The sequence below is a fragment of the Staurois parvus genome, unplaced genomic scaffold, assembly GCF_062004578.1.
Source record: "Staurois parvus isolate SC_StPar_1 unplaced genomic scaffold, SC_StPar_1.0 ptg000130l, whole genome shotgun sequence".
Taxonomy (NCBI): domain Eukaryota; kingdom Metazoa; phylum Chordata; class Amphibia; order Anura; family Ranidae; genus Staurois; species Staurois parvus.
Genome location: NW_028317926.1, coordinates 5,023,404 through 5,033,165, shown reverse-complemented (window position 1 = coordinate 5,033,165; position 9,762 = coordinate 5,023,404). Strand labels below are relative to the sequence as shown.

Here is a 9,762-nt window from a genome sequence, read left to right as displayed (position 1 = left end):
GCTCTCCACCTTGTTCAGTCAGAGAACGCAGCAGGGCAGCCCCTTGGCGCAGGAATCCCAAGGCTAGCAGTGATCACTGTAATAGCAATGTTTATTAGAGTGATTTCCAGCTTCCACAGGGATCAGCCAGCTATGGAATATGCATACTATGCAAAAATATTCATAAATTCAGGTTTTAGATGAGATGGGCTAAAAGGAACCAAAACCATCAACTAAACCAGAGCATTCTTATGGCAAGTTTCTGCATATCTCCCTTCTATCCAAATCAAAAAGAATGGTTTTTAACCTAACCTTGTTATACTTTTCATAACCTTCCTTTAAAATTTTAGGACAGTTTTAAAATAAATTCACCCAAAGTAAGTTTTTCAGTATTGCACTGTTATCTAAACCCAGTGAAAAAATATTCCCCTTGAGATTCTGTCTATCTTTAATGATGGTCATTATTTTCTCCCTCAACTGTTCCAGATACATGGTTGCCAAGCCTTAAGGTCATTCGGCTATCTCAAGCATCATATCTAGGGTCTTGGTGGAACAATATGCTATTTGTGGAACTTGTCCAAACTGGCCTGCATCCAAGTTAGTAGCCTGAACATTTCTAAAGCTGTCCATGTTGATGAAAGCTCATCCATTGCTCAAGGCCATGAAAATCATAGGTCTGCTGTTTCATGCACGTTATAAAAAAAGAGTTGTTTTCTTGTTCTGTATCGATAAAAGTAAAAATCCTAATTTGAAAAATTATTAGGGCAATAAAATCTCACACTGATGGTTCAATTATTGTGCATTTGATAGGAGCAATTCAACATAGTAAAACCATCTGTTCCTGATGATAGATATCCTCTTGTCTTTATTTCAACCAGATGTAGCAAAATAAGTCTGCCTATAGGCTTTGGAGATGTTGGATATGCAGACGTGATCCAACCACCCTCAGAGTGTAATATTCTTCAGAGCATAGCAGAGCACTCTGTAAACGTGTATGCTGGTGTATGTAACAACTTATGGGAGTGGGGAAAATTTACTTTATAATAAAAATGTGTTACATAAGGTGAAACAGTGTCCACCTCAATCACACATTAACATCAAGAAGATCACAGCAACTCCAGGCAATTCCCTTATTCAAGGCTGGTGTCCTACCGCTTGAAATCCTTGTCTAGACATCTACCTGTCCATGGCTAACATAATACCTACAGTGTATCTCACTGAGGATGATGAGAAGATTATTGAGCTGATGGAAGTTGACACAATTTCCCCTCCAACATGGCCTACAGGTGTTATGTCTCCATTAAACAACACACTGAAAAGGTTATATGACAATAAAGATGAATGTATTGATTACACAGTATATTATTTTAGTATTTAGGACTGAGACAATGTTTGTGGTAGAAAACAGAAGAATATATTGTACTAAGGAGTGTATAAGGGTGTAAAAAATAAAAATCACAGAGCTATTTGTCTTATGAAACTGCATGTGCATTTGTTATGTGTAATTGGTGGCAAATACTAATATTATCAGACAGGGCAAATTTTCAGCCTCATTAAGTGTTCTTGCATAGCAGGAACACTTATTGTTATCTCACAAATATATTCTTATTCTTATTATAGCCAAATTTGCCACGCTAACTCCTCCCACAGTTTTTACACTACAAAGACAAGTAATATATCAAAACGTGCGGATTGTTCCCGATCGGATTGCTATTACTTTGTGGAACGTTTCGCCGAATCGTTCACAAAATATCGCGGTTTTTGTGGCAAAATTTTCCCATAGGAATGAATGGAGCAATTAGAGTGAGAAGTGACAAATCTAGAGTGTAGAAGGAAAAATCAGAACATGATTTGTAAACTGCCATCACTCTGTCATTTTCAAGCCCACCTACACATATCTTATATCAAAACGTTCAGCTAACCCTGCTGTCACTAAAAATGTTCACGGCTAAGCCATACTCCTGATAGTTTTCAGAATATGACCATTTGTTTGCAACTCATCCCTCCCATTGACTTTCATTGAAACTTCACTCACAGCCACCTGAAATGTTAAGGGACGTTTTTAAACTGCGACTGTGCCTTCATTTGTAATATTGCAGAGACATACTATACATCAAAATTTAGATCTGTTTCTTGTGATTGTCACAATATAAACCTTTTCATGGTAGCATTTATACTTTTAAAACTACAAGCGTTTGAAGATGGCAATCGCCAGTGAAGTTGGCACGTTTGAGCAGTGTGTTTAGAACAGAGCTTCTCACATTCCTGTGACTGACTGAGTGAGTTGCTATAGCAACCAAAGGTCACTCAAGAGGCAGCTGAGTCACATTAGAGTGAGAAGTGAGAAAGCTACAGTGTGAAAGGAAAAATCAGAACATGATTTGTAAACTGCCATCACTATGTCATTTTCAAGCCCACCTACACATATCTTATATCAAAAAGTTCAGCTAACCCTGCTGTCACTAAAAATGTTCACGGCTAGGACATAATCCTGATAGTTTTCACAATATGACCATTTGTTTGCAACTCACCCCTCCCATTGACTTTCATTGAAACTTCACTCTAAACACCTGAAATTTTAAGAGACGTTTTTAAACTGCGACTGTGCCTTCATTTTTTATCTTTCAGAGACATACTATACATCAAAATTTAGCTCAGTTTCTTGTGATTCTTGCAATACTCTTCGCAGTAGCATTTATACTTTTAAAACTACAAGTGTTTGAAAATGGCAATCGCCAGTAAAGTTGGCAAGTTGCAGCAGTGTGTTTAGAACAGAGCTTGTCACATTCCTGACTGAGTGAGTTGCTATAGCAACCAAAGGTCACTCAAGAGTCAGATGAGAAACTTCACTCACAGCCACCTGAAATGTGAAGGGACGTTTTTAAACTGCGACTGTGCCTTCATTTTTTATCTTTCAGAGACATACTATACATCAAAATTTAGCCCTGCTTCTTGTGATTATCACAATATAAGGCTCTTTGCTGTAGCATTTATACTTTTAACACTACAAGTGTTTGAAGATGGCAATTGCCAGTGAAGTTGGCAAGTTTAAACAGTGTGTTTAGAACAGACCTGCTAACATTCCTGACTGAGTGAGTTGCTATAGCAACCAAACATGACTCACACGCAGCTGAGTCATTGAGGCTAACTGTGAGCTGCAAAATACAAGCTAAAATCCATTTCTCCCTCTGTCAGGCTTGCTATGTGCACTGCTTACATTTCATCATTACTTGGTAAAGGTTACTTGCAAGAACACTTTACACAATTTCCCCAGAAATTGTAGATTTTCTAGTATATAATTAATATATAAGATATAAGCAGATCTGTAGCTGTAATTCTTGAGGAGAGATCTGCTACAAATGGTAATTAGATGTATGGCATGATCTTACTATAAACAGACATGAACAGATTACCCTTGCATGCACATTTAGAGGAGCACTGCTATAGAAAGTAAAAGCAATTGACTAAAAAAAAAATCCAAATTGGTACACCTCTTTACTTTCATAATGTAACCCACTGACACATGAAAGGCAAGCTTATAAAATTTCACTTTCAGAGAGAATCATTTTGATTTTAGCAATTTTTCAGGCTCCACCCACAAATATGTATTGAGAGGATGCTGTAAGTCCACATAAACATAACAGAATGAAAATTAGAAACCCAGGCCCTGAGGGCCCGGGGTCAGTAGGGGGCCCCATGAGATGCCCCTGGTACCTTTTTCAGAGGCTTTTTTTAGTTTGGGCAAGGACACAGGGGCCCCATGATCCCCTATTGCCCGGGGGCCCCATGAGTTGTCAGTCCGCCTCTGTATGGATTAAACATAGGGGTTGATTTACTAAAGGCAAACTGTTCACTTCGTACGTGTAGTTGCACACCACAAGGAAATTAGTTACAGAGATTAGTAAATGAGGTAAAGATTCACTTTGCAAAGTAAACGCAATCACATTTTTGCTAGCACATGATTGAATGATGGAAGTCAGTAGAGCTTCCCCTCATTTACCAAACTCTGGAGCAAATTCCCCTGCAGAGTGCAACTGTCTATTTGTCTTTAGTAAATCAACCCTGTAGTATATTATCCATAAACAGAAACACGGGGAGATTTACTAAAACTGGTGCACACAGAATCTGGGGTAGCTGTGTATAGTAACCAATCAGCTTCTAACTTCAACTTCTGAAATTCAGCTTTGACAATGAAACCTGGAAGCTGATTGGTTACCATGCACATCTGCACTAGTTTTAGAAAATATTCCCCACGGTGTCATTCCAAGCTGGGTTTATTCTTGTGGACATATAGCATCACCTTCCTGCAGCAATATTCTGACTAGCGATGGCTTTAGCTCTCACATCACACATACTTTGGCCAACAATAGCACTAGACACAAAAATACTTGAGCAATGTCACCTGGAGAGTTGGTGTTCTTAACTACATAGGTTTTATTTCTCTGTGGCTGTTCCTGCAAGAGACAAACATTGACTGTGTTTAAAAGCTCAAATAGATTCAAACGTTGCATTTCAAAACATAATTCCATTCCAGCACAATAATAGGAGCATGAGATGGTGTGCTTCACTAGTCTTAAAATATAAAGACAGGACTGCAGCAACATTACACTTGTCAGCTGTCTCTGGCCTTTGAAACCCTCAAAGAAGAATTTCAGAGACAGAGATTTCACAGGTACAATCAGTTTTCTCTTCACTTCTTACCGTGCTTGGATATGGAAAATCAAACTTCACAAACGCATGCAGGTCGTTGGGTGCCATTCCTGTGAAATAGATTAATAGAAGTGAGCAATTTTCATCGGATACCAAGTGACACTACAACTAAAAAATAACTGAGAAAAGAAACTGCACATAAAACATGAAGTTGTATGGTGACACATGGGGCAACACAGCCATGGATAGAGTCCACACTCTGCAGTATATTCAGCAGCTCCTGAAGGGCCATTTGAGCGTTTGTGCCATTAAAGCAAATCTTGCTTTGTCCATCCAGGTCAAAACAACAAGGTGCCTTGAATGCCCCCCTCTCCTGCATAACATGCTTCTTTTCATCATTTTCCCCAGTGCTACATTCAGTCACTTGCAGCTAAAAAATAAATATGGTACTTTTGTGAATCAGGGAGGATGTGAAAAAAAGGAGGCTATTCATGGATCAAAATTCGCCAAGTTCAGCAGGGACCATCCAAGATTCCATCCATGTATGGACAAGCTGACTGTTCCCCAAATCGATCCATCAATTGACTTGGGTACAACCAGCCTGTAGGAATTTTCTACATGTAATTACTGCTAGCGGCTATAGCCTCTAGGAGTAATCAGTGTTCTGCCTGCTAGGAAGGCTCCCTGTGCTCCCCCCTGCTGGCAGAACATAGCTGAACATGGCTCAGCACGAGGCATTGTTGATGGGGGAATCAAACGGTTTTCTTTCCTTTCTTTCAAATCATCTATGGACTGCCCAACTCCCTTTCCTCTCACATGATCACATTGGTGCTTGTGATTGAGTCAGTGTTGCCACATGGGGTTGGGAGTGAGAGTCTTCAGCGCCTTTGTAAGCTTAACAAGAACACAGGGATTTCCTTCCTCGACTGTTGAAAGAAGGCATGGGAGATCAACAAATAGGCGAGCATAGGAGAAGGTGGCATTAAAGTCAACAAGTTGCTTTACAATGCATGTGCAAAGCACAGGTTCACTTGAATCTTTCAGGTTACAAGATCAAAATGCAACTGAACAAGAAAAAAATAGATTTCATTTAAGAATACAAGTGAAAAACTCATTAACATTTCTCTAAAATCTAACTGTAGTTCAGGCAGGGGCGGACTAACAACTCATGGGGCCCCCAGGAAATAGGGGATCATGGGGCGCCTGTGTCCTTGCCCAAACTCAAAAAAGCCTATGAAAAAGGTACCAGGGGCATCTCATGGGGCCCCCTACTGACCCCGGGCAGAGCCCGAGTTTCCAAACGGTCAGTCCGCCCCTGAGTTCGGTGACATGAAGTTCTGGGGTGTGTTCAGAGAAGTGCCAATCAGCACTGGCTTTAGCAGTTCAGAGTCTCTCTGGAGTCATATAGTACTCAATGAGCCCAGGATGTTACTGCAACACTAGTGAATGGATGCTCTAGCAGAGACACCAGCCATGGGGTGAGACAAACAGGGCCGATCAACTCCAAACTGAGTTCCAATTGCAGATCAGAGCATGGAGGCAGATACATAAATCTTAGTAAATCACACCTCCCTTCTATATTTTGTGTTACAGAAACCCTAAACACTGCTTTGGACAGCCCTGAAATAAAATGTGGAAAAAAGCTCAGCTGAACTCATTTGGCCAATTTGTATACAGAGATGGCAGACATGTCAGATAACAGCTGACACCATTCTAGTGTAGTAAGGGACTATGGTAACAGGCTTTTATTCACTTCAAGCAGTTTTGCATCTTCATACAAGTCTATGGGAATGCAAAACCAATTTGAAGCAGAAGTGTCTCAAACTGATGTCATCAACACAAGCTGAACTTCCATTGACAACAACCCTAAGAATGGCAGCAAAATGAGACAACTGATATGCTAGACTCAGCCAGGCTATTCAGTAGGTGCAGGAAAAAAGCGCGCCTATTCTGGGGTTGGTCTAAAATAAGTATCCACATGCAACTGGATGCTCTCTTTGATGACTGGTTAGTGAACCAATATACTAATGTTATTATCAGAAACCAGAAAAACTGAGAGTTTCATACTATAAAAGAGTTGAGAAATGGGAGCAGGACACAGATGAAGAGGTGCTTAAAAAGCACCCACTGAATATAAAATGAGCATACAAAGTAGGAATATTCAATATTTAATATTTGCCAGACAAAGAAGAAAATCTATTTTTGGTAATTTTTTTTTTTTTAACTCTAACCATAATATTCAAAATATATAAAAAAAACACTACACATTACCTTAAAACCCAAGTTCAGGTTGGAAGAAAAAAAAACTCTTGCAGCGGGGGTCCCTATTCTCCCTAGCAGTGCAAGGGTATGTTTAATTTTGTCTAGAGGCAGATAAGAAGGCTGCATTACTTGCCTTACCCCCACTCTGGCCAGCTCCGGCACTCTCCGGTGCTCCAGTCTGTAGGTGGTCCCTTGGCATCCATAATGTGCCATGCAGGGCATTTGCAGGTAGAGATGGCAAGAGTGAGACTGTAGCCAGGAGGGTCTTGGAGAAGAGGTTGGGGGGGGAACAGTGACAACACTGGAGGGACCCTGCAGGAGTGGAGAATAAGGTAAGTATTCACACCTTATTCCTCATCCCCTAGACAAAAATAAGCAAACCCCTGCAGTGCTGACACTGAAACAGTCATTTTTTTCTGTCCTTGGAGTGGGGCTTTAAAAATAAATACAATAAAAAAAATACACTGATAAAAACAACCTGCAATATGCAGACACCTCTCCTCGCAAAAGAGCAGGTAAGAATATGGCTGAGAAATATCTGCAGTTTACTAGACAAACATGTTTTCCTCCAGAATTCATTACAAAACAACTAAAGAGGAAGAGAGCACTCTTTGGAAGGTGTTGAAAGGGACAGAGACAAGGAGAATGTCACCTGCAGGGGCTGGAAGATTAATGCCTCGTACTATAATCAGCAGCATCTCTGTACTACTTAGCTCCGAGAATACTCTGTTGGGAAAGAAGGATCATGATCAGTTATATACAGACCAACAATTAGTCCAAACAACTCACATAACCTCCCCCTTTTCATTTCAGTATTCTACCATTTCCAAAAAGAAAAATACATAGACACTGTATCTGAACAGTTACTGGTGTTGGAGTCTGACCTATGCCTGACTGGAACACCTAATGGTTGTAGATTTGACATATTAATGGTGTCAGATCTGTTCTATGATCTGCTCTGTGACTGACCCAAACAGTTACTGGTGTTAGATCTGATATATGCCTGAGCTAAATAGCTGCTGGAGTTTGGTCTAATTTATGGCTGACCTGAATAGTTACTGGTGATACTTCTGACCTGTGCCTGGCCTGAACATTTAGTGGTCTTAGGTTTGATCTATGCCTGATCAACAGTTACTGGTGCTTGATCTGACCTATGCCTGCCTTGAACGGCTTCTCAACATTCCTCACAGTCAGTATTGATCAAAATGATTACCGGACTATTCTCAATGTCTTGTCTTCAAAATGATAGGGAGGTGGATCACAGCCCTGAGCTTGAGATAGGTGAAGGATATCACAATTCTTCTTGCATTCATCTGCCATTTTTTCAAACCTGCCACAAGAACACAAACAACATCAGACATTGCTGAAGATTTAGCCCAGGGGTCTGCAACCTTTAAGACATAAAGAGCCACTTGGACCCGTTTCCGAGAGGGAAAAAAAAAAGACTGGGAGCCGCGAAACCATTGCAACATTTAAAACAAATCCGACACTGCATATATTGCAAAAAGCGCTCTGGTCATGAAGGGGGTTTAAGGGCCCAGTAAGCAAAGGGTTAATCAGGGCCACAGTGTATCGTCATAATCACAATCATAGCCTTAGGTCAGTGGTGGGCAACCTTTTTTTTCAACTGAGCCAAAGCTCGCCAAAACCACGATTGAAATTTATTTTGAGAGAAACATTTTTAAAACTGAAAATACATCCCCCATATAGTAATTCATCCCCCATAGTAATTCATCCCCCCTATAGTAATTCATCCCCCCTATAGTAATTCATCCCCCATATAGCAATTCATCCCCCATATAGCAATTCATCCCCCATATAGTAATTCATCCCCCATATAGTAATTCATCCCCCATATAGTAATTCATCCCCCATAGTAATTCATCCCCCATATAGTAATTTATCCCCCATATAGTAATTCATCCCCCCTATAGTAATTCATCCCCCCTATAGTAATTCATCCCCCATATAGTAATTCATCCCCCATAGTAATTCATCCCCCATATAGTAATTCATCCCCCATATAGTAATTCATCCCCCCTATAGTAATTCATCCCCCCTATAGTAATTCATCCCCCCTATAGTAATTCATCCCCCCTATAGTAATTCATCCCCCCTATAGTAATTCATCCCCCATAGTAATTCATCCCCCATATAGTAATTCATCCCCCATATAGCAATTCATCCCCCATATAGCAATTCATCCCCCATAGTAATTCATCCCCCATAGTAATTCATCCCCCATATAGTAATTCATCCCCCATATAGTAATTCATCCCCCATAGTAATTCATCCCCCCTATAGTAATTCATCCCCCATATAGTAATTCATCCCCCATATAATAATTCATCCCCCATATAGTAATTCATCCCCCATAGTAATTCATCCCCCATATAGTAATTCATCCCCCCTATAGTAATTCATCCCCCATATAGTAATTCATCCCCCATAGTAATTCATCCCCCATAGTAATTCATCCCCCATAGTAATTCATCCCCCCTATAGTAATTCATCCCCCCTATAGTAATTCATTCCCCATATTGTGTCAATTCACTTACCTTTGCTCCGCGCGGTCCTCTCGCTGTGTTCCCGCGCCGTTCTGGTCTTCAGGGCGGACTGTGAGAGGAGAGGAGTTCGTCACGCTGCCCCGCATACATCCTGACAGCCAATGTTTGCCAGCGGGCGCCCGGCACACAGAAGAGCTGCATTAAAAGAGCCGCGGCTTGCCGACCCTATTGCCTGTCACCTGGTGTGCAGTGTGCTCCGGAGCCGCAGGAAAGGTGAAAAAGAGCCGCATGCGGCTCCGGAGCCGCGGGTTGCCGACACCCGATTTAGCCCAAGGAGCTCTGTCAAGACTTCTACATATTCTCA

General features: G+C 40.9%; 1 long non-coding RNA gene across 1 annotated transcript; it reads right to left on the bottom strand.

Annotated features, from left to right (window-relative positions):
* Positions 1–4,284: 4,284 nt before the first annotated feature.
* LOC149466434 (uncharacterized) lies at positions 4,285–8,216 on the bottom strand. The gene is made up of 4 exons (XR_016312075.1): positions 8,105–8,216; positions 7,544–7,617; positions 4,681–4,739; positions 4,285–4,433 (listed from the first exon to the last, which is right to left on the bottom strand). It is a non-coding gene; the product is annotated as an uncharacterized LOC149466434 (long non-coding RNA).
* Between the last annotated feature and the right edge of the window lie 1,546 nt (positions 8,217–9,762).